A 25,955-nucleotide genomic window follows, 5' to 3' on the forward strand; every position below is an offset into this window, starting at 1 on the left:
ATCATATATCTGGTTAGAGACCCGCATATAGAATGTATATTAAAAAAACCTTTTACAAGTAAACTATAAGAAATAACCTAATTAAATAGGTTAAAAGGACTTAAACAGGTTTTTCTCTGAAGAAGATATGTGAATGGCAATAAGCACATGAAAAGAGGGTAGGCTGGTTAGTTATCGGGGGAATGGAAATCAAAATCACAGTGAGATACTGTTTACCCACAAGGATGGCTATAATAAAAAAGTTAGATAGTAACAGGTACTGGTGAAGAATAATAGTAAGCGGTGTGGAGAAAACAGAACCCATGTAAACGGGACGTGGGAATATAAAACGGTGCAGCTACTTTGGGCAATGGTCTGACAATTCCTAAAACAATGAAACATAGTGTTTCACTTTAGCAATTCCATTCTAAGGTGTGTACATATATTTAATAAACTTTATATATATATCTCAAAGAGAAATGAAAACATCTCTCCACCAAAAGCTTAGGGAAAAAGTAGATACAATCTAAATGTCTATCAACTGGGAGGGGCAAGATGGCGGAGAAGTAGGGAGGTCTCTATATTTCATTCACCCTATCTCTCAAACGGAGAAGGCCTGAAGCCATAGGAACCTTTACAGAACCACAGAAGTTTGGAAGGAAAAGGAGACAGACTCTGCTGAGAAAACAACCTTCTAGGGCTACCTCAAGAAGCAAGCCAAAGTACACATGGTGGAGAGTCCAAAATACCACTACAAGTAGGGAAATAAAATAACCAAAGTCTCAACAAAAGAGACCAAGAGAAACCATTCAAAGAACACTTCCTGAATGGACAGGACCTGGACAGTTGAAGAGCCTTATTTAATACAGCAGTACTTTCAGGTACAGAGTGCATAGCAAGCTTTTAAAACTAACAAGAGACAGAAGCTAGGCAAAATGATGAAACAGAAGAACCCTCCTCTAAAGAGATTCCAGAAAGAAATGACAGCTAAAGAACTGCTCAAAACAGATATAAGCAACACAACTGGACAAGAATTTAGAACAATAGTCATAAAATTAATCACTGGGCTTGAAAAAGGAATGGAAGACATCAGAGAAACTATTGCTACAAAGACTATGGAGCTTAAAAATAGTTGTGATGAATTAAAAAATGCTATAAATGAGATGCATAATAAAATGGAGGTGACCAATGTACAGAGTGAAGAGGTATAGAGGAGAATAGGTGAATTAGAAGACACAATTATAGAAAAATAGGAAGCCGAGAAAAAGGGAGATAAACTGATGCAAGTACACGAAAGGAGAGTTAGCAAGTTGAGTGATACAGTCAAACGGAACAATATCTGAATCATAGGAATTCCAGAAGAGGAAGAGAGAGGGAAAGGCACTGAAGGAGTCCTTGAACAAATTATAGCTGAGAACTTCCCCAATCTCAGGAAGGATACAGACATTGAAATCCAAGAGGCACAGAGAACTCCCCTCAGAAGTAATTTGAATCAGTCTTATGCATGACATATCATAGTGAAACTGGCAAAATACAAGGACAAAGAGAATTCTGAAAGCAGCTAGGGAGAAAAGGGCCCTAACATAAAAAGGGAAACCTATTAGAGTGGTGACAGACCCATCTACTGAAACTTGGCAGTCCAGAAAGGAATGGCAGGAAATCTTCAGTGTGATGAACAGAAAAAATATGCAGCCAAGAATCCTCTATCCAGCAAGCCTGTCATTCAGAATACAAGGAGAGATAAAAGTCTTTCCAAATAAACAAAAATTGAAAGAATTTGTCACCACTAAACCAGCCCTACAAGAAATCCTGAGGGGGACCCTATGAGGGAAATGTTGCAAGGAACACAAAATGCCAGAGACACCACCACAAGCATGAATCCCACAAAGGACGCAATGACTCTAAACCCATATATTTCAATAATAACACTGAATGTAATTGGGCTGAATGCTCCAATCAAAAGACATAGGGTAGCAGAATGGATAACAAAACAAAATCCATCCAATTGCTGTTCACAAGAAACTCATTTTAGACCTAAGGACAACTTCAGATTGAAAGTAAAGGGATGGAGAAATATCTATCATGCTACTGGAAGTCAAAAGAAAGCTGGAGTAGCTATGCTTATATCAGACAAACTGAACTTTAAAATAAAGGCAGTAACAAGGGATAAAGAAGGGCATTATATAATAATCACAGGGTCTAACCTGTAGTTAGATTGTTAGTAAGAGCTAATTAACAATTGTTAATTGTTAGTAAGAGCTAACAATTATAAATGTCTACCCACCGAATATGAGACCACCCAAATAAATAAAACAATCACAAACAGAAACAATCTTATGGACAAGAATGTGCTAATAGCAGGGGACTTTAATATTCTACATATAGCAATGGATAGATTAGACAGAAAATCACTAAAGAAACAATGGACTTGAATGACACTTTAGACCGGATGGATTTGACAGATATATTTACAGCTCTACATCTTGAGGCCATGGAATTCACTTTCTTCTCAAGTGCGCATGGCACATTCTCCAAGACAGATCACATACTGGGACATAAAGCAGCCCTCAATAAATATAAAAGAATTGAGATCATACCATGCACACTTTCAGATCACAATGCTATGAAACTTGAATTCAACCACAGGAAGAAGTCTGGAAAGCCTCTAAATCATGGAGGTTAAAGAACACCCTACTAAAGAATGAATAGGCCAATCAGGCAATTAGAGAAGAAATTTAAAAAATATATGGAAAGAAATGAAAATGAAAATACAACAATGCAAACTCTATGGGATGGGGCAAAGGCAGGCCTAAGAAGAAAGTACATTGCACTCCAGGCCTATTTCAAGAAATTAGAAAAAGTGCAAGTACAAAATCTAACATCTCACCTAAGGGAACTAGAGGGAGAGCAACAAGAGCATCCCAAATCCAGTAGGAGAAGAGAAATAATAAAATCAGAGCAGAAATAAACAATATAGAATCCAAAAAAACCAGTTGAACAGATCAATGAAACCAAGAGTTGGTTTTTTGAAAAAATAAACAAAATTGAAAAACCTCTAGCCAGGCTTCTCAAAAGGAAAAGAGAGAGCACCCAAATAGACAAAATCATGAATGAAAATGGACTGATTACAAACAACTCCTCAGAAATACAAGCAATTATCAGGGAATACTATGAAAAATTATATGCCAACAAACTGGACAGCTTAGAAGAAATGGACAAATTCCTGAACACACATGCAATACTAAAATTCACACGGGAAGAGATAGAAAACCTGAACAAACTCATAACTAGTGAAGAAATGGAATCAATTATCAAAAATCTCCCAACAAATTAGAGCCCTGGGGAATTCTACCAGACATTTAAATCAGAGTTAATACCCATTCTTCTCAAGCTAGTCCAAAAAATAGAAAGTGAAGGAAAACTTCTGGACTCATTCTATGAAGCCAGCATCACTTTGATTCCCAAGCCAGACAGAGACCCAGCAAAAAAAGAGAACTACAGGCTAGTATCCTTGATGAATATGGATGCAAAAATCCTCAACAAGATACTTGCAAATCGAATCCAACAGCACATAAAAAGAATTATCCACCATGATCAAGTGGGATTCATTCCTGGATTACAGGTCTGGTTCAGTATTCACAAATCAATCAATGTGATACATCACATTAACAAAAGAAAAGAATAAAACCATAGGTTCCTTTCAATAGATGTAGAAAAAGCACTTGACAAAATACTGCATCCCTTCTTAATGAAGACCCTCGAGAAAGTCGGGATAGAAAGAACTTACCTAAACAACATCAAAGCTATCTATGAGAAGCCATCAGTTAACATCATCCTCAATGGGGAAAAACTGAGACATTTCCCCCTGAGATCAGGAACACGACAGGGATGTCCACTCTCACCACTGTTGTTTAACATAGTGTTGGAAGTCCTATCATCAGCCATCAGACTGGAAAAGGAAATAAAAGACATCATAGAAGAAGCATAGAAGAAGCCAAACTTTCACTTTTCTTAGATGACATGATACTCTACATAGAAACCCGACAGATTCCACCAGAAGCCTACTACAACTGATCCCATGAATTCATCAAACTTGCAGGGTACAAAATCAACATACAGAAATTGGTTGCATTTTTATACACCAACAATGAAGCAACAGAAAGAGAAATCAAGAAACTTATCCCATTCACAACTGCACAATAAACCATAAAGCACCTAGGAATCAACCTAACCAAAGATATAGGAGATATGTATGATGAAAACTATAGAAAACTTATGAAGGAAGTTGAAGAAGACCCAAAAAATGGAAAAACATTCCATGCTCATGGGTCAGAAGAATAAATATTGTTAAAATGTCGTTACTACCCAAAGCAATCTACACATTCAATGCAATCCCAATCAAAATTGCACCAGCATACTTCTCAAAACTAGAACAAACTATCCTAAAATTTGTATGGAACAACAAAAGACCCTGAATAGCCAAAGTAATATTGAAGAAGAAAACCAAAATGGAAGGCATCACAATCTCAGACTTTAGCCTGTACTACAAAGCTGCAGTCATCAAGACAGTATGGTATTGGCACAAAAACAGACACATAGACCAATGGACTAGAATAGAGAACTCAGAATTGGACCCACAAATATATGGCCACCTAATCTTTGACAAAGCAGGAAAGAGCATCCAATGGAAAAAGACAGCCTGTTTAACAGCTGGTGTTGGGAGAACTGGACAGCAACATGCAGAAGAGCAAAACTAGATCGTTTTCTCACACCATGCACAAAAACAAACTCAAAATGGATAAAGGACTTGAACGTGAGACAGGAAACCATCAAAACCCTAGAGGAGAAAGCAGGAAACAACCTCCTTGACCTCCACCGCAGTAATTTTTTACTTGACGCGTCCCCAAAAGCAAGGGAATCAGGACCAAAAATGAACTATTGGGACCTCATCAAGATAAAAAGCTTCTGCATGGCAAAGGAAACAATCCATAAAACTAATAGGCAACTGACGGAATAGGAAAAGATAGTTGCAAATGACATATCAGATAAAGGGCTAGTATCCAAAATTTATAAGGAACTCACCAAACTCCACTCCCAAAAAACAAATAATCCAGTGAAGAAATGGGCAGAAGACATGAACAGACACTTCTCCAAAGTACATCCAGATGACCAACAGACACATGAAATGATGCTCAGCGTCCCTCTTCATCAGGGAAATGCAGATCAAAACCACACTGAGATACCACCTCACACTGATCAAAGTGGCTAAAATGAACAAATCAGGAGACTATAGATGCTGGCAATTATGTGGAGAAACGAGCACCCTCCTACACTGTTGGTGGAAATGTAAACTTGTGCAGCCCCTCTGGAACAGTGTGGAGGTTCCTCAAAAAATTAACAATAGAACTCCCCTATGAACCCACAATAGCACTGCTAGGAATTTACCCAAGGGATACAGGAGTGCTGATGCATAGGCATACATATACCCCAATGTTCATAGCAGCACTCTCAACAATAGCCAAAACATGGAGAGATCCTAAGTGTCCATCAACGGACGAATGGATCAAGAAGATGTGGTTTATCTATACAATGCAATACTACATGGCAATGAGAAAGAATGAAATCTGGCCATTTTTAGCAACACGGATGGAACTTGAGGGTACTATGCTGTGCGAGAAAAGTCAGGCAGAGAAGGACAAATACCATACGTTTGCAAGTATAGGTGGATTAGGAGGAATTTAATGGAGGACCATGGGAGAGGAGAAGGGTAAAAATGGTTGGGGAGAGGGAGGGAGGCAAGCCACGTGAGTCTTCTGAATGCTGAGAACAAATGGAGATCTGATGGGGGGGGAGAAAAGGGGGGGTGATGGGCTTGGAGGAGGGTACTTGTTGGGATGAGCACTGGGTGTTACCTGGAAACCAACTTGACACTAAACTACTTATGAAAAAAAATGTCTATCAACTAAGCAGTGGATAAACAAAATGCAGTGTATTTATACAATGGGATATTATTTAGCCGTCAAAAGGAATAAAGTATTTCTGTATACTATGAAAAGATTATTCCTGAAAATGTTTTGCTAAGTGAAAGAAGCCAGATAAAAAAGACCACATATTGTATGAGTCAATTTGTGAGAAATGTCAGAATAGAGAAATTCATAAAGACAGAAGGTAGCTTAGTGAAAAAGTAAATGATCTTTCTGTCCTCTGCAATAAGGGTTGATTTATCCAAAAGGCACATTATACACAATCCTTTAGGCCCATGATAATTTTTACTGCTGCTTCAGTAAAGAATGTAATCTTGTTGGGGCACCTGGGTCGCTCAGTCGTTTAAATGTCCGACTTCAGCTCAGGTCATGATCTCACGGTTCGTGGGTTCGAGCCCCGCATCAAGCTGTGTGCTGATGGCTAGTTCAGAGCCTGGAGCCTGCTTCGGATTCTGTGTCTCCCTCTCTCTCTGACCCTCCCCTGCTCATGCTATCTCTATCTCTCCCTCAAAAATAAATAAAATATTTTAAAAAAAGAATATAATCTTGGTATCTTTGTTACACAAATGCAGTAGTAGAGGATTTTTTATTTGTAGTGGAGGAAAGGTCAACAAGTGAAGTGTTGGATAGAGCCCACCAGCATCGTGCGATCCTTCCTGCTTTGCCCCATCCCAACTGCAAGGTAGAAATTCCTAAAATAAAACAAAGCCACATCTATTTGTGCTAAATTACAAAAATGGCCATCATCCTTGCAATGCTGCCCATTTAGCAGTGGTCTCAGTTTCCCCATGCCTTGTATCTGTTTAAACTTTTGATCCGGAGGATGTGACAAATGTGACATTATGACAGTTTCAAGCCAATGTCCCAGGAGGTGTTACAGTTTCCAAGCTCATGCCCTTGGAACTGAGCATGTGGACAAGCTGGGCTAGCCAGCTGGAGGACAAGGGATCAGGTGGAGGGAGGAGCCAGTCATCACATATGACCCAGGAAGCCATTTGAAACCAACAAGCCCAGTCTGCCTAACACCTTATGTCAGGCACACACCTGATGATAGAGATTACAATAAGCGCCCAGTATAGCCAACATCTTAATGGTTGACTCCAAATTTTATATACTAGCTCACAAAAACTTACATAAAAATTACAATTTTGAAGTATTTATTCTTGATTTTGGTTATGTTCATTTGACCTATCTGGAATATTTTCTCTTTTCTTCAGTGGAATTTAGAAGATTATGTTCTTCCCCTGATTTCAGAAGGATTAGCAGTTAATGCTGTGTTGGGAGGCAAAATGGTCTCTAGATTAAAATATGTAATCTTGGCAAGAGCAGGGACTGAAATATAATTTCCAATTCTTGGATCAACCTCAGACATCACATGTAGGCACTCTTTCTTGCAAAACAACATGATAATTTATTTTATTCAATTATTTAAAAGTGCTAACAGCAACAACAAAAAATAAAAGCGCTAACAAGAATATGGAAAGAGTAACAGCATACAACACATTGGGTTTTTGAACACAGAGCCTCAGGGTTCAGCCAATAGTGATTTTCATAACCTAAAAATACAGTTTTGAAAAAGTAAAACATACTCTTCACTTGCATTTTGTAGTTAGGTGGCCAAACAAATAAAGACTCTCCTTTTTAGTTTGACTCTGAAACAAACTGTTATTATCTTCTCTCCAACAAAAGTAATTATAAGTCTTAAGTCACAGCACACCACGAAACAAACCCCAGATAGTTGCAGGATTAAATAAAAAGGGATGAAATGGGTATAAATATACTTTTATCTCTAAGATGGGATGAGAAGACGCTCTCATCATAAAAGGGAAAAATCATGAAAGGATATATCAGACTTGATCCTTTTGAAATATTTTGTCTATGAAAATCTCATAAAATTAAGATACAAATAGAAAACAAATACTACATGCAACACATATGACACATTAAATGTTAATAGCATTTATACATAAAGTTCATACCGATCAAAAAAGGAAAAAGTTCCATAATTCATCAGGAAGTAATTAAATGTTTTATCAACTTGTAATCAAAGACGTGCTAAATAAAAATAATGGATTAAATAATAATCTTATTTTCACCCATCAGTAATTCAGCAAATGAACTGAAGCCCTGCTTTCACTGGGTACTATTTCTAGGTCTTTTACACAAATAAATAAATCACCTTCTTTTTTGGGGGATGGGGGGGTTGAGTTGTGTGTGAGAAAAATAGACCAGTAGATCCACAATGCATGATTATGCAGGACGTACGCTGCACGGAGTACTCAGTTTAAGGTTCAAATGGAGTCCTAAAGACCATGCAGTGTTCTACCCCATCAAGCCATAAACCCTGGAGTGAGTTACATCTATTTAGTAACATTAGGTATTACAGACATGTTTAAAGGCTAGTAGAGGTTCAACATGCATTTGCACACATGCAGAAAATGCAAGTGTAATATGATAACTCCTAAAGAAAATTTTTAGAGCTTTCTGAGACCACAGTCTGGTGTTTAAGGACAGGATTCTGGGAGGAGAGGTCATGAGGAGAGTCCTGAAAAGTATACTGAAATTGATGTCATGAATAAACATGCATAGAGAACAGATACTGTAATGTTCTAGAAGTGAAAGAATGCATGGCACATTCAGCATGACTGGATTTTAGTGAGTGCAGAGAGTGTCTTTAATGGTTGAAGCTGGGAAATAAGGAAGATAAAGATAGGAAGGACTTTCTATAACATTATTAAGAGCTAGACATTTTTCCTGTAGGCAGTAGTAGGGAATCATGGACAAGTTGCCAAACAGGAAAATGACAAAGCCATTTGAGTTTTAGGGAGATTAATCTGGCTACACTTTGATAGCCATTGATAATGACCTGGAGAAGGGATGAAGTCTGGCAAGTTTCTCTCTTCCTCTGAGTGTCTGCTCCACCTTGCTGTGGTACTAGACCTGAGTTATCTGAAATAATCTGTCTACCCCAAATAGATATTCTTTCCATACCCTACTCCCTTTCTTCTACATTGTGTAATATGACAACTTCACAGTTAATGAATTTGTAAATCATAGGTCCAGGTGCATACAGAATTTGAGTCTGACACAAATTACTATTAATCTGAACCCCAAATTTCTGTGAGAGGGAAGATGGTAGGTGTAGACAGTGTTGGATGATTTGTTGAGTTTAATAGCATGACCTGGTGCTCAGAGTCACACATTATAAAACAGCCGGTTGCCCTTCCTTCCTCCAGGGAATGATGATGGGGAAATTCCCATGAAAAGGGAGGCGTTTTGAGTTCACTTGGACTCATTTAAATATACTAAACTAAATCTGGGAAGGCTGGCATTTTAAATGCAAGCAGGAAAGTTGGCCTTGAAGGGGGAGATATAAGGGAATAGGAGGAACATCAAGAGAATGGAAGATACAGTTATGAAAACTATCTGAAATATATCAAGAATTTTAACATCATTTATACCTTTGACCTAGCAATTTCCTTTCTAGTATTCTAGGTGCTCTGGATACATCAGGTGTTCTAAATTACTGGAGTCTCTTTACTTTTTGCTTTCTTCTAGAAAAATGTAGTACTTCTTGATCTGTTCTCTAGGCTTCAGCACCTTTAATATACTTGGAAGCTGTCTACTTCTAGATTACAGCTTTTGACAGTTCATGCATATGCATTTTTTTGCCTGAAATATCTCTCCCTGAACTTTCTTCTATTTTTTTTTTCCTCATCATTTTAGGGAACCAGCTCAGACATCATGTCCTACAGGAATATTTACATTTCAGGATGCATGGACTATTCTCCTATGACACTTTCTACCGTGCTCTCATTTCACTTACTTCCATGAACAAGGAAGATCTTTTTGTATAATTCTTATCACAAGAGTGCTCATTCTTAGAGAATACAGATCATGTCTTCTTCATCTTAATAACCTGAAAGAATACTAGAATGTTTTGTTGAACGAATTTAATAAAAAAAAGATGACTATAGTCAAATATATTGAGGAGGAACAGGATAAAGATATTGATTAATGTTATCTTTGTTTAAAAATTTGACATATTAAGCTGTCTGGAAGTAAAATGAGGAAGTAAAAAAGGAAATACTCTCTGACCTAGTGAAGGGAGAAGAAAGTCATGAGGAAAAAATTAATATCTATTCAAATGCTTTCTTAAAAAGAGAAAACATGAAGACTCATAGAACATGTAGGATAAATAGAAATCAAAACAGGAAATAGAATTAAATCCAAATATATCAGTAATCAAAAGGAATGTAATCTCCAGGTAACAGACAGTGGTATTGAGCAATGGCTTCAAAAAAAAATTCAGCGGCAAGTCAATTACAAAAGGCATAAGAAAGTGGAAGCGTGCAACTAAAAGAATTGAAAACAATACTGAGCTAATACTTTTTAATACTTAAACTTCTGGTTCTTTTAAATATTTCAAGCTTAGCATTACTTGGAATATCAGTTGTAATACTAGAAGCTTGGGGGAAAATTCTCATGATAATAAAATAAATACATAAATAACATTAAAATAATGCAACTCATACTAAACAGGAGTGAAAACAAATTAATTTAGACACATATATCAACCAGGATAAATATAAAAATCAGGAGGACAAGCCTCAAAGCAAGTCCTGAAAGCAAGCAAATAATATATATTTTTTAATATAAAGTTTAAAACACATGAACCTGTGGTGCCTGGGTGGCTCATTTGGTTAAGTGTCGGACTCTTGATTTTGGCTCTGGTCATGACCTCAAGGTTCTCACATCTAGCCCTGCATCTGGCACTACTCTGACAGTACTGAACCTGCTTGGGATTCTCTCTCTCCTCTCTCTTTGTCCCTCTCCCCATCTCTCTCTCAAAATAAATAAACTTAAAAAAAAAAAAGAAACAATGAGAACTTAAGCAATGCATTCTTTAGGGAATATAAACATGACAAAGACAGTAAGAAAGGAGACACAATAATAAACAAAATTAATGACAGGTTACCTCTTATATGGAAGAAGACTGGGATTAAGCATACATGGTGGGCTTGAAATATATTGGTGATTTTTTACTTGGTGGGTGAACTGTTAATCTATTCAATATTATTCCTTAAACCCAGGTCTGCAAATAAATACACACACACACACACACACACACGCACATACACATGTATACATAGATACATTTATATAGAGAGTTTTGTGGTCATATATTTCAAAATGAATTAAACACACAGGAGCACCTGGGTGGCTCAGTCGGTTAAGCATCTGATTGTTGATCTCAGTGCCAGGCTTGATCTCAGGGTCTGAGTTCAAGCCCTATACTGGACTTCATGTGGGGCATGGAGCCCACTTAAAACAAAACAAAGCAAAACAAAAATAATTAAACACAGGACTCAATGAATATATTTTGTGAAATTTTGTAAATATTTATTAAAAATAGTGGAAAAGTACCTACATGTTAGAAACTTGACAAGAAATCAACATTTCATATATCTACGTGATGAAATATGCCATCATGAGATGATTTATATCATTTTAATGTCAGAGAAAATCATTTATGATGTAATATTGAGCTAAAATATGGTAGCAAGCTGGAAAATGCTGAGAATAATGGTTTCCATTGTGTAAAACACATTTAATAGGGTTGAAAAGAAATAAATGAGTATACAAACAGTGGTGTTTCCATTTGGCATGATTGTAGATATATTCTTCTTTCTCTTGCTTCTATATATATTTTTTAACTACCCAGGTATTTTACATGTTATACATATTGGAATCCTTTGAGTGCAGGTAAGTATATGTTATTTTTATGATTTAAAAACACTATCAATCATAATCAATAGCAAAAGAATTTAAGAACAAGTACCAGAAAATAACACATATTTTACTCTATAGCCTTTGATTAATAAAGCATTTTTTCCTTTTGCTAGTTTACCTGGAGATCTGATAATAATGAATAATTAGTATTTACAGTAAAGACAGCTTCTGATTTGGCACATGGTAGTGGCCTGGGTGCATTATAAATATGTGATGGAAACCATGCCTTGGGTTCCCTTAAGCACAAGTGAATCTTATAATTGAGTGCATTTCTTTGGGGGAGCCCTTGGGCTATAATGAGATATTGGCTTTTATGAAGAATGAAACTTCTATGATAAAGTAGCTCCCACACTTGCTCAGTGTGAATTTTTGCTTTCATATTGTAACTGGTATCTAGTGGGGACAAAGAAGGTAACTGCTGTATAGGTGTGAGGATTGCTGCATGTGCTCCAGTGAATATTTTCACCCAACAGAAATGCCTAATTCTGCTATGCTGGGAATATGGACTTCCTGTTCTAGATTCCTGCAAGTGAATGTGATGTGAGTTCTGGCCACTGGGCTGACATAGGGCAAGTCATAAACCAGTGTTTTCTAAATTAAAAGCAAAAACGCCTATGCAATCAAAAATTTAATAGTCTTATTCTGAATTTCTAATGGTTATTTTAAATTAATTATTTTAAAATAAGTATTGGGGAATCTTATTACTATTTCATTAAGAATCTCAAGAATTGGCTGATATTTTCCTTTCCTTGGGTCTTTATTCTTGACAAAATTACTGGGTAGGTGATATCAATATTTGATGTCGTCAAGTACAACTTCTCAAGGAAGTCTTGTACCAATACTCTTCTGTTCATTTTGTATATTTAAAAGAAATTGCTTTCAGTAAAAAAATACAACAACCATTTATAATTGATGTTTAGTAAGTATTAAACCTTATTTCTGATTGTGGAATATAATCAACCTCCTTCCCTCCCTTCTTTCCTTCCTTCCTTCTTTCTTCTTTTACCTTTCTGCCCTTCCCTCCCTTCTTCCTTTCCTTTTTTAAAATCAAAATGGATAAACATATTAGCGAGATATTTGGGTGGGAAAGAGAGACTCTTGGAAACTGAAATTGCAGCCAAACCCAAAATTAGATTTTGTACTTCTTATCAAATAATTGATTCCGTATATTTAATACCAGTCTTACTTACATGCATATTTGGGAGAGATCACAACACTGACTACGGAAAAGGTTAAAAAATTATTTTAAGAAAGCCTATGGTTTTTGATTGTTGTGGCCTAGGAATTATCTTGGAACTAAATATCTTTTATTTTTTATCCCATGTCTTCAAGTAACATAAGAGAGTGTCAAAGTTAATAAATTTAAGATAGTTTGCCTCAGAACAGAACTTAGAAGACTTGTGTTAATTCTTCTGTTATGTTTCTGATTTAAAGTTCAAAAGAAGTAATAAATACCATGTTTTAGTATAAATACTATATTCATAAAATCTTTACAGTTTATTTAAATATGTTTACAGAACTATTCCTGAATAAGTTGTATTTCAGACATCCAGTTCAAGTCATTTCCCTTGGGTAAGACAAATAATGATCATCTCAACAGAGAAATATACAGTTTCAAATTTGCTTCATTATTTAACCATCTTTGCCACCAACTACCTGATAACAATTGAAATTTTGACATGGACACTGTGGAGTTTTATTTAAGATATTCAGTTTTGTAGATAGAATAAATTTATTCTAAATATTCCAAATGTTTCAGTTTTATAAGAAGATTTTGGTTTTTGAATATTGTAAGATATATGTTAAATGCAATAATTTGATTTCTAGGGAAATTGGATCCTGTTGTTTATACCAAAGATAGCTGTCATAAAATGACAAGGAGCCATGAACTTGTTCAAAAGTACAAATATTTACAGTTCCAGCCAATCTTGTTTAGGATCTCTAGAACACTCAAAATTAACTCAGTAAATTCCCACAATTCCTGCCTTGTTACCTGATGTGGTAAGTTGGCGGTACTGAAGGCTCCTGTATCCAGATCAAAGGCAGCTGATAGGAGAGGGCCTATTATTGTGCAAAGCTTGAAATCTAGTTTCAGATCACCCCAACCCCTGGGCATGCACACCTGGAATGGATTATTTTGTAATTTAGAACGCATCTAAAAGAAATAATTTTCGTTCTTCTTTAAGCTTTGTTGGAAATGTAAGCTTAGAAATGGGAATAAATACATAAGAACCATAAAGTTTACTGTTTCCAAAAGAGATTTGTAGGTGGCTGACTTCTCTTGTCTAGATTTTGATGGTTTGAAACAACCAGAATGATAAATGCACTCAGTGATTAAAACTGATATCTTAAGACCTTTATTATGATCTAAAATATTTGGTTGAAATTACCATCCAATATAGAGCATCTCAGTTAAATTAATTAAATATGCATTTCTTCCCAACCTGTTCTCTTCTGAGAATAAATACTGCCATATCTGGCTTCAGAAGAACATCAGAGCGGCTTTGGACAAGATTACTTTCACTCATCATAAGTTTTTTTTAAGTGAAATTACAATATCTCTCAAAGGGGAGCAAGCTGTTGTATTTATTCTAGGACTGAAAAGGCAATAAGTTTTTTGATACTGTGGTAGTTCTCTAACCAGAACATTGTCAGAAAGCCCTTAAAATGAAATTAAATTATTGTAAAGATAATTAATTTTTTTAATCTATCAATCTGTGTTTTGCAAAAATGTTTATATATTTGCATATGTACAAATGTGCATATAGAGTAGGGCAGTTTCTTATAGCAAACTGTATGCTTGAAACTTTGAAATAAAGACAAATGAATCCATGCCTGGACTCTGTAATATATTGTCAGTAGACAAAGAATTGAGTTTTCCCAGCTGCATCAATTTGTCAGTTTTGTTGACAGACTGGGTACAATAAATTTTCATCCAGAGACAATCATTCATAGGCTCATCTCATCCACAAAATGTCTCCAATTCTTTTTATATGTAGTGTTTGCCATGAACTGAAGAAGAGATTTTGGGTGATATCTGCATCTTCAGCTGGAGCCTTTCATCTGTAGACTTTCCTTAGAACAGAGGTGCAAGGAGAGAATAGGAAGAGACTAGGAAGAAATAGAAAGTATTAATGCTGTGGGTGTGGTTAAGCATACATGGGGTGGGATAAGACAGCCACCTTGAAAATAACAGAAACCGGAGAAGTACCTGTGTATCTAGAAACCACATACCTGATAAATCATCTTTAAAATAAATCATGTGTACAATGTGATGTATAGATCAAACTGGAAACCATCGCTTGGACTTGCTCATATGGCTACCAGTTGCTTGAGATAAGAGTAGTGAGCTGGTTTATGTGTAGCATAATCGTAACACATACAGAGGATTCTGTGTGAACTAGTAAAATAAACTCAACTTTTGTAGATAGGTGGAGTATCTTAGTTGAGGCATGCAGACTAGTGAAAAAAGCTACTTATGTTTCCAGTTGAATGTTTGAGTTACTCTACATTTTTGAGCATATAACTTCTGAACTAAGAATATAAGGACTAATATGCTTCCCTCTTTCGTACCCATTGTCAAGTTTTAAAACTCTTCCAGAAATTATCTGATGACAATAGCCAAAGTATGGAAAGAGCCCAAATGTCCATTGACAGATGAATGGATTAAGGGACTCTTAAATACAGAGAACAAACTGAGGGTTGCTGGAGGGGCTGTGGGTTGGGGGATGGGCTAAATGGATAAGCAGCATTAAGGAAGACATTTGTAAGGTCTGAATCACTGGAATCTACTCCTGAAAATTATTGAACTACATGCTAACTAACCTGGATATAATTTAAAAATAACTTAATTAATTAAAAAAATTTACAGACTTTAGGAGAAGTCAGTGATTTTCCTGAGTTTCAGCTAATAAGAACAGAAGTTGGACCTGAACCTACATCTTTTGGTCTTTAAATTTTTCAAAAAATATGCTGTTTTTCTTAAAACTCTTCTCAAACTTAGGGTTCATGATACTGATATGTATCAACTCCAGGTAGCTGCTGGAATCAGATTGCAAAGACTTGTATTCCAAACTAGATATGTGGGAGATAAAGAGACTGCATAATCTTGGTTACCCTGGTCTTGGCATTTAGAATGCAATTTTATGCACGCAGTCTCTGAGCTTCATTTATCTATGGTATTATTTCCATATCCAGATTCAGTATTGTATATGAAGATTTTATAAAACATTCCATGGATATATGTTTATGTATGTTTGTGCATGTGAATGTATAAAATGCCAACCAGTAATATTATCAGCATCATTATCATTTTATGACACTATTAATTTAAACCTCGACTCAGCATAGCAGTTTGTGAAAAACAAAAGAGAAGCACTCTTTTGGTAATTTATTCATTATGAACTCTTTCCCTTGACCTTTAAATTCCAAGTTTATCTGGAAAATTCATTTCAATGGCCTTAAACATAGGACTATCCTGGAGATCAGAACTTTTTCAGCTCAATCACAGTATCCAGTTTTGGCCATAAGTTGAATACACTTTTTAAAAAATATGACTAATTGAGAAATGTCATTTGACCTTCCAGACATTTGTAAATAGGGCCCAAGCCATCTAAGACATTTCCTCAAAAGGGACCTTACCAAATCATTATAAAATAGTTATAAAATATCTAAATATTTTTATGGAAGCCATATAACTTATTTTAGCACCTAAAATATATTAATTACTATGAATAGCCTTAGCCCTTTAGTGAAAACAGCAAAAAAGGAACTTTTGAAGTAATAAGTATATGAATCATATTGAAATCTTTACATTTCGAGTGTGAGTATGCATTTTTATTTTGGATTTATTATTTCCACTCTTAATTTCTAAAATGTTTTTGTACTCATCTTGCTTAATACTTTTTAAGAAAAAATTTTAAGGTCTATTGATTTTTGCGAAAGAGACAGAGTGTGAACGGTACAGGGGTGGGCAAAGAGAGAGGGAGACACGGAGTCTGAAGCAGGCTCCAGGCTCTGCGCTCAGAGCAGAGAGCCTGAGGCAGGGCTTGAACTCATAAACTGTGAGATCATGATCTGAGCTGAAGTCGGACACTTAACCATTTGAGCCACCCAGGCACCTTGCTTAATAGTTTTCATGAGTCATTTTCTATATGGGAAGATATTATAGATAGTATAATGGTTCCTATATTTCTATGTTAGATAAGTCTAATACCCTGGCAAATACGTAATTTTTGAAACTTCTCTGAAGTTTCTCTGAATGCCTCACTTCTACTTGTGGTGGCCTGAATAATGGTCCTCTGAAGAGGTCCATGTCCCACTTGCCGGAAACTGTGTTACCTTATATGGAAGAAGGGACCTTGCAGTTGTGATGATGAAATTGTGAGAAATTAAGATTATCCTGTACTATTGAGATGGGGCTAATGTCATCACATGTGCCATTATTAGAGGGAGGGTACAGAGATTTGAGTATAGAAGAAAAAGATGAGAGGATGATGGAAACCTTGGATAAAATGATACATTGTAAGATGGAGGAAGGGGGCATGAGTCAAGAAGTGCAAGCAGCATCTAGAAGATAAAACAACAACAAGAAAATGGATTCTCTTCTGAATCTTACAGAAGGAACAGAGCCTGCCAACACATTGATTTTAGATTTCTGACCTCCAGAACTATGGGGAATGAATTTGTATGGTTTTAAGCCAATGCAGTTGTGGTTATTTTTTTACAGAGGCAGTAGGAAGCTAATCCACCACTGGGGTGAAGAACTGAAATTATACATATTTTTATTCTACCTCCTTTAAATAAAATGTTAGCTGAAAAAATCTGGAATTTGGCAGTGTTCAGAGAAGGGAGCTAAGGAATTTTATAATGGTTGTGATGGCTCTGATACATAGGTATAGATTAAAGAGAAAGGGGGAGAAGATGGAGTGAGAACATCCTCCTTTACTGGTGGTTACTTTGAGTAGAATTGTTTTAACGAGTGAGGTGGTCGGTACCTGCCTTTGCAAAAGCAATGGATCTCTTCAGCTGCTGTTAATAAATGATACTGGCCATGATACTAGGTCATTTTTTCATGTCCTTCCCAATCTTCACATTCTCCATATCTTAGATCTTTTCAGTCATTCATGAACACTGCCTAATGCACCAGAACATTGCATTAAGTGGCTATCTGGCACTCTATATAAGCATTAAGATAAAAGAGTCATCAGGAAGGGAAAAAAAGATTATAGTAGAAAGAAAGGCCTTTTGTAAATTGCTTTCCAAGAGCTAGGCACCATTCCAGGAAAATGAAGGGCACTTTCAATGGACTTTAACCTTCTCCCTTTGGTGGTATTAAAAGACCTTCTTTGGGACATTATACAAGCCAATGGTGAATATTTTGCCAGAAATTTTCCATTAAAATTGTAATCACTTAATACTTTGAGGTTAGCCAAAGAGATTTTATTATATAGAGAATGATGTTAAAATTTGCATTTTAAGTTAATTACTATTAACAGAATAAGCCTGTCAAATATTTCTCCTTTTGGGACTCCTCCAACTAGATTTTATTTTTCCATATATTTGTGCCAAAATATCAAGAATTCCCATTAAGGAAAAGAAAATAGTAGTTCTTTTTAAGGAGAAAGCCCATGTTTTCAATACTATGATTCTTTGGAGACATAAATATTTCTGACAGGTTTAAAGTGATAGAAGTTAAACACAAGAACCTAAACATTCTGTATATCACGAGCATTTAAAGTTCAACAAAATGAAACATGAAAGAAATGTTAGTGTTGGTTAAGGTGAAATATAAAGAGAGAGATGTAAAATATATGATGATACCATAGTCACTTATGAATTACAGGTGTAGAACCATATTAGAGAATTTTATGTACAGGTTCAGGTATGGTCTGTGATCACTTTCTTCACCTCATTCTTTCTCCCATAATTTACATGAAATTAGGCTTAGAAAAGAAGAGAGTAAGTTTGTGTATTTACTATATGCCATGCACATGTATATACTGCCTATCTCATTTACACCACCTGGTTAACTGCATTTCAGAAGCTACAGGAAAACTGAAGCCTTAAGAGGTACCTTACTTATGACTTTGCAGGTAGCACATGAGGGAGATGAGATAAAATGGGAACTTAAATCTTTTGATTTGCTCTTTCCTCAGATTGGGAGGGGTGGTATTCTGAAAAATGAATGTCAAAGGGGAAATGGAATGCCTAATATTCCTTAATGGAGTAGATGTAGAAGGGATGGTATTGTTAAGGTCTGTTGAATTGTTGTATGAGATTTTGTTCTTTGTATGTATGTGTACATGCATGTGTGTAATAACTCGTAACTCATCTGCATCTGTCAGTGGAGAGATTCATTCATCAGAACTTCCTTTTCACAATCTCCTGGAGTGGTTTTGCAAAGCAGAAGTAATTAAAATGGATCTGTGATCATATTGACAGTCTAGTATTTATAGAAACACAGAACTGATAAGTAAATTACATATGTATTATTTTTGCTAGTTGCTGTCTAATCTTATCTAGGAGAAAAGTTGTATAATTGTCATTTTACAATGGCCAGAAATAGTTTTCATTGACCTATGGAGATAGTATTGTATAGTATACTAAACATATAGAAATAATGTTAGAAAAAATTTTAAAGGTGTTATGTGCCAGGTAAGCTTTAATTTGTTTAAATCAATGCCAGCACAATCCTTACAATCCTTACAATCCTTACAATTACCTTATTAAGTAGGTGCTATTGTGGTCTCCATTTTGCAGACTGAGGCACACAGAGGTAAAGTAACTTATACAAAGTCACTCAGATAATAAGAGATATAATTGGGATTCAGGGACATCCTGGCTTTAGACCCCATATGATTCAATACTTGGTTTCTAATAGGATTTGGACAGATTGTCTTAAGATAGTAAAAAAAAATGAAGGGAGAAAAGGGAAAGAAAAGTAAAATGAAACTTCCTAGAGCTAAACTATGATGGGCATCATCAGCACAAAAGAGTCCATCAAGGACAGAGGCGGATGAATGGAAATTCCCAGTTAGGCATATCCCTCATGAAATCTCAGAGCATAAAAAATATTTTAAAAGATTCCAAACATACACAGAGACAAAACAACAAGCTGGCTACTCACAAAGAAATGAGAATTAGAATGGTATTTGACTTCTCGTCAGCAAAACTGAATGTGACAGTGGGGGAAAAAGTTATTCTAAGTTCCAAAGGAAAAGGCTATTTCTTGCCAAAATATCAAGGGCAAGTACAGCTTAGACACATATTTGGATATATATATTGACTCCTAAAGTTTACCACTAACCTCCTAAAGTGATTTTCTAGAATGCACTCCAGCAAATTTAAGACAAAATACAGGAAAAAGGAAGACATGGGATTCAAAACACATCATGTTAAACTTAAGTAAAACTTAAAGATCCAGCTGTTAACTGTGCAGTTGGCTTAGAAAATGAATAAACTAAAGTAGAACAGCAAGTCAAAAGTTTAAGGAAGTCATTGAAGAAAATGGATTCACTGTTATAAATAAAATCACATGGAAGTTATATGACCTTGGTGCAGTTTTTCTGAATCTGGACACTATTGACATTTGGGGTTCGATAATTCTTTAGTGTGAGGGGCTGTCCTGTGAATTGCAGGATGTTTAGCAGCAGCTTCAAACTTGATGAAGTACCATTATCTTTGTGTTGTGTGGTATGTGTTCAATAAATATTTGGTAATTGAACCCAGTTTATAGAAATAAAAAGAAGAAATATCAGAAGCATTTATGAAAAAAGTAGTGGTAAATAAAACATAGAAGTATACGGGGCATTGCATTGGCTAATGTCATGAAAACTAAAGAAATCATGTTTTCATTTGATATAAGGCAGAATTTAAGTAAGTATCCAAATCTATATAAATAATGAGTAGGGACACTGGAAATAAAATTTGGCATAATTTAGAAAGAATGGGTATATGGATAGATGACAAGAGGTAATTGAATTATAAGCACTTTATTTTATATTAGGAAAACATATTGTATCGAGTTGAAAATCAGCAATAGATATGTGAACACTATGTATGGTTTTGGAGATAATTTCCAGGATGATTAAAAAAAACAAAAAACAAAAAACAAAATAAAACAAAAATGCAAGCAAGCAAAACCCAACATATTAATGAGACAAGTAAGCAATTGAGAAGGTCAATGCATTTGTGTCTTTTACTCTTATACTGATTAATTTGTACATTTTAGTTTACTTTTTTAAAAGCAAAACTCATGTATGTTATGGACGAGCTTTGGGAAAATACCAGAATGGCCTTTCCAAGTAAGAGCTAGTTGTTTCATATGAAACCTAATGACCTCTTTAGGGTCATTGAATGGAGATTGAAAACTTTGTAGAAAAATAATGAGATGCCCCTATAGAAAACTCCAGACCAATGAATGGCACAATAAGATTTATATTTTAAAAGTAGCACTTTCAAGGCAGAATGGATAATGAGTCAAAGAAGTAATGGAAACAAGGATTCAATTAGGAGTTATTTTTAATTAAAAGGTAAGAATAGTGGTGACTTGAATTCAGAAGCAGCTGTGGATTAAATAGAGGACTCACAGGCTGATGAGAAACTTGGGAAACAGGGGCAGGAGATAGAAGCAAATCATCATATAAGATAAAGGAAAAGAGAAAGGCTAAGATAACCTCTGTGGGGTTCCACGGGAAGATTGGATGAATGCTGACATTACCCACTATAAGAGGTAATATAGAAGAAAGAGTTTTATTTGGGTGACGGGAAAAAATGAATTTAATTTTGGAAAATGTTGACTATGAGGGCTTATTGTTCATTCATGAAGAAGTTGGAAATACAGGACTGAGGACTCCAAGGAGTGAATTAGAGATAAGAATTTGTTCAGAATCTTCAATCTAGTGCTACTGTCTTCAAGATAATACCAACATGGGAAATGGTATGCTAGTCAGGGCTCTTGCATGTAGCTGTATACACTTGGAGAAATTATGTCCTCTCTCTACCAATAATGTGGGGCAAAAGTAGGATAAGACAATGTTAAAGATATCTTGAGATTTGGGGTGTTTGTCAAGCTTGCTTATTGAAATTTGTCTAATATTGATGGTTAGGTTTGTAATGTCAAGAGAGTTTTGCTAGATACAGAAAGACGGAGTTGTAGTCTATGTTACAGAGCTATGTGCATTCTAATCAGATTACCTTTATATTTGATTGTTTCCCCCAAGAAGCTGGGAAGACAGTGAATGCTGTACTGAGGCAGAAATTTTCACAGCTGCAAGTCTCTGACATAATGCCACTCATTTTTGTTTTATTATTGTGCTCATGGATTATATCTCATGTGGTGAGGCTTAATATGTTCCTGATTTTAAGCAAAGCATGGCTCTTATTTATTTTCAATCAATTTAGAATAATCATATCGTTGCTAATTTTTAAAAAAATACCTTAAGGGGAACTTGCTGAGTTAGGAAGGGATGTGCTCTGGGATTCTGGGGGATCTTTCAAGGATAATGCACATGTTTCTGGATAAAGAAATGGAATTTTGGACTGAGCAAGTTTTTGTGGTTCAGAATGATATGATCTTGTTCAGTTTATATTTCCTGACTTTATCCTGATTGTTCAGAACACAGTTAATTTTTTCCTTGTTCTTTCTCTGTGCCTTTCTGGTCTAGAATGGAACTACGTCTTCTATAAGCATTTGGGAAATAGCCCAATATGAAACTTCTTTATCAAATCCTATGTGCAACATTTCCCTGGGAAAAAGGCCAAAATTGACCACTTATGCCAGATAGGGAAAAATCAGCAGGTTTTCCAAATTTGAACACTATGATTCTTCCAACAAAGATTTTTGAAAGCCAAGATAGGGTTTGCATATTTGGGTTTACAGTACTCAAACTGAAATTTGATTCACTTTGCTTTTCATTAAGTACCACAGGAAGAGGCTTTTCCTAGAATTCAATCTAATCTGCTTCCAACTGTATTCTCTGAATTTAAGAGCATTTCAAATGATTAAAAAATAACCTTGGATCTGTAATTCAGCCACAGTGCACATGATCAGAGAAGAGCTGACTTAAATCACATGTTATCTTATAGATAAATCATTGTGAGTAGGGAGGAAATTTTTAGATTTATAAAATTGAAGGTTATAAAGGAACAAATTCCAGGTTCTATTCTAAAGCCTACATTTTGGAAAAATGCTGTCTACTTAATGCTTATTGGCTGATACAGAGAGTGACACACCTTAAAATTAGTTTAAGGATATGTTCTTTGAGTTGACAGTCTCTTTTTTTGGTAACACAGCTTAATACTTTAGTCCATGTTAGAATCCACATTATTGTCCTATAGATTAATTGAAAATTAAATATTATTGTTATCACTCATCATTAATATCAAGAGAAAACTTTACATAACATGAAAACTCTTCCACTAAGGAGAGGGATGAGATTAATTCATGGTCCCTCATAAATTACATGTGTTTGGGTCTTCTTAGATACACCAGGGAAGTTATTTTACCAAAATCTTAAAGAGAAAGAGCTAAAAGAATCTAACCTTGTCTTGGATACACATCAAAATAAGCCGCAGAGCTTACGTGGTTTCATGGACAATAAAAAAATACTCCATTTTTGGGAGGTGGATTCACCTATACTTATAATAATCAGGTATTTTTTCCTTCAGTTTAGTGAAATTAACCTTCTCTTGACCACAGCAATGTGCATTGCTAAAAGATATACAAATACAATAAAATTTGGATTTGTTGCTCCAAGTATATCTTAAAGATTACATTTGAAAAGTATTTTTATAATGGCTATATTTTCTTTCACTTTTAATTACACTTTGTGTATGGGTAGTAGTTACAAATATAAATATTCTTTTTGCATGGTAGCTGATGGTAGCTGATTTGAATAGTCCAGAACCTCTTCACAGAAGTAGATACAACCACGGAAATAACATATTAGTAATATAACAGGTAACATCTACAGTAAAATTATATGAAAACTATTCTTTTATGTGTGGGGTCAAACCAAAAACAGCAGTAAGAACTGTATAATTTTAACAGATCTGCAAGAGAAAGCAGAAACAGAGAGTAAATAATCTTCAAATGTCCCTGAGCACTGAAGAATCCAGAAATTGGTGCATTTGTTGTAGAAAACTTAATGGAAAAAATCTTAAGCAACTCAACTAGAAGAGTGTCTACAGAGATTTAGCTTTTCAAGGAAATTAATGGTGACCAAAGGAATTTCAGACAACATTGAGGTAGTCTAATCACTATGGAGGCTTGTGGTTAATGAAATCCTCACTTTTAGAATAAAGCACCATATGTAGGTAAAATTGCAGTGAGTAGAATGCACATGGAGCAGGAAATAGGCTTGAAGTACAAAGGAGATATTTCATATAAAAGTCAGCAAAAAGGGGGCACGTGGGCTCAGTCTGATAAGCGTCCGACTTCAGCTCAGGTTATGATCTCATGGTTTGCGGGTTCGAGCCCCACATCGGGCTCTGTGCTGACAGCTAGCTCAGAGCCTGGAGCCTGTTTCAAATTATGTGTCTCCCTCTCCCTCAGACTCTCCCCTGATCATGCGGTCTCTCTCTCTCAGAAATAAATTAAAAAATAAAAAAAGCTAAAAAAATTTTTTTAAAGAGTCAGCAAAAGGAAGAAAGCTAGCACATCTAGAAAATACAAGGGCATATTTTTTTAATCTTAAGTGACCACACTGGAGAAAATGGCTCTAGGGTCATGTGATTAGACAATAGTTTAGCCAACCCTCCCCTTCTAGGAATCCAGGAAAACCTATTTCACTTAGAAATCAGCTGTTGAAATATATTGCAATAGAAATCTTTTAAATTTTTATAGGAGTAAAATGAGCAAAATAACATGTCTGTAGACATTTAATTATTTCCAGAAAGACATACACAAAAAGAGATAAAACCTATGTTATTATTTGAAATCAGCCAAAAAAGGAATTATGAAACAATAGAAATCAGAATTAGAAAAACTTGGTGATAATACATTCAACAAATGAGAATATAAAGAACAAACAGATTTCATAAAATAGTAAGAAATGAGAGAAAAAAAGATAACCTCAAGTAAAGTTTAAATAAGAATGAAGACCACAGATAAGTCATAGGGATGTAGGTAGTGGAAAGAAGAGAAAAAAGGAAAGAAAACAGATATAAAGAAAAAAGGCTTTGAGATAATGATATAGAAATAGGTAATGATGATGCAACATATGTATAATGGTAGGAGCAGAAGAAGAAGGAGAGGAGGAGAAGGAGGAGAAGAAACAATACTAGAAATCAGAATTCAACTAAATTTTCTTGGAATAAAAAATTACTTGAAACTACATATTGAAAAGATACACTACACCAGGAAGATTAATTTTTAGCATAATTATGGGCTTTAAAGAAATGATTTTTAGCCATCACCCCAAAAGATGGAGTCATTTGCAAGAAAAATAATATAAGATGGTTATCAGAATTTATGCAAGTACTATTTTGTGCCAGAAGACAATGTAGTAACATATGTGAGAGAATAAAATGTAAGCCCACAGTCGCATATCCAAATGGACTTTAAATGTAAATACATTTTACATAACACAGACATCCTATTATTAACATGCATAGTGTCAATTATTTTTTGTGAGTCTTTCATAAGAAATAGACTAAAGAAGGATCGTAGGAAATTGAAAAAGCCTAAAGAAGCACTGTCATAAGTATTTACAGTAAGCATTGAATATAATTTTATCAATAGAACTAAAATCAGTTTAGGAAGAATGAAGAGAGGAAGGAAAGCGGAATGAGTTTATTGATTGCCTAATGGTCATAGATTGGGAGTTAAAGTATATCTCCTCAAATTAAGTACAAAGAGAAGGCAGAGAAGGAAGAGGTTTTACTCAAAAAAGCTTGCTTATAATAGAAAACAAGTAGACATTCAAAAAGAAAAAAAAGAATAAATGTAGAGTATTATGTAAAGAAAGTAGTATAAAGATAACTATTACAAAATAATACAGACTTGGCTAAATACTAAAGATATTCAGAGGGAAGGAGGGTGAAAGAGGAAGGGGAGAGAGAGACTCAAGTAAAAGGACATTTAGAGGTAAACATAAGGTGAAACAAATTATGGAACTCAGAAAGCCAAATCAATTCACGTATCAGTCACGGTTCTGTCAGGAAGACAGAAGCCACCCTATATATTCAGATATAATT

Source organism: Crocuta crocuta, unplaced genomic scaffold, assembly GCF_008692635.1.
Source record: "Crocuta crocuta isolate KB4526 unplaced genomic scaffold, BGI_CrCroc_1.0 scaffold179, whole genome shotgun sequence".
Lineage (NCBI taxonomy): Eukaryota > Metazoa > Chordata > Mammalia > Carnivora > Hyaenidae > Crocuta > Crocuta crocuta.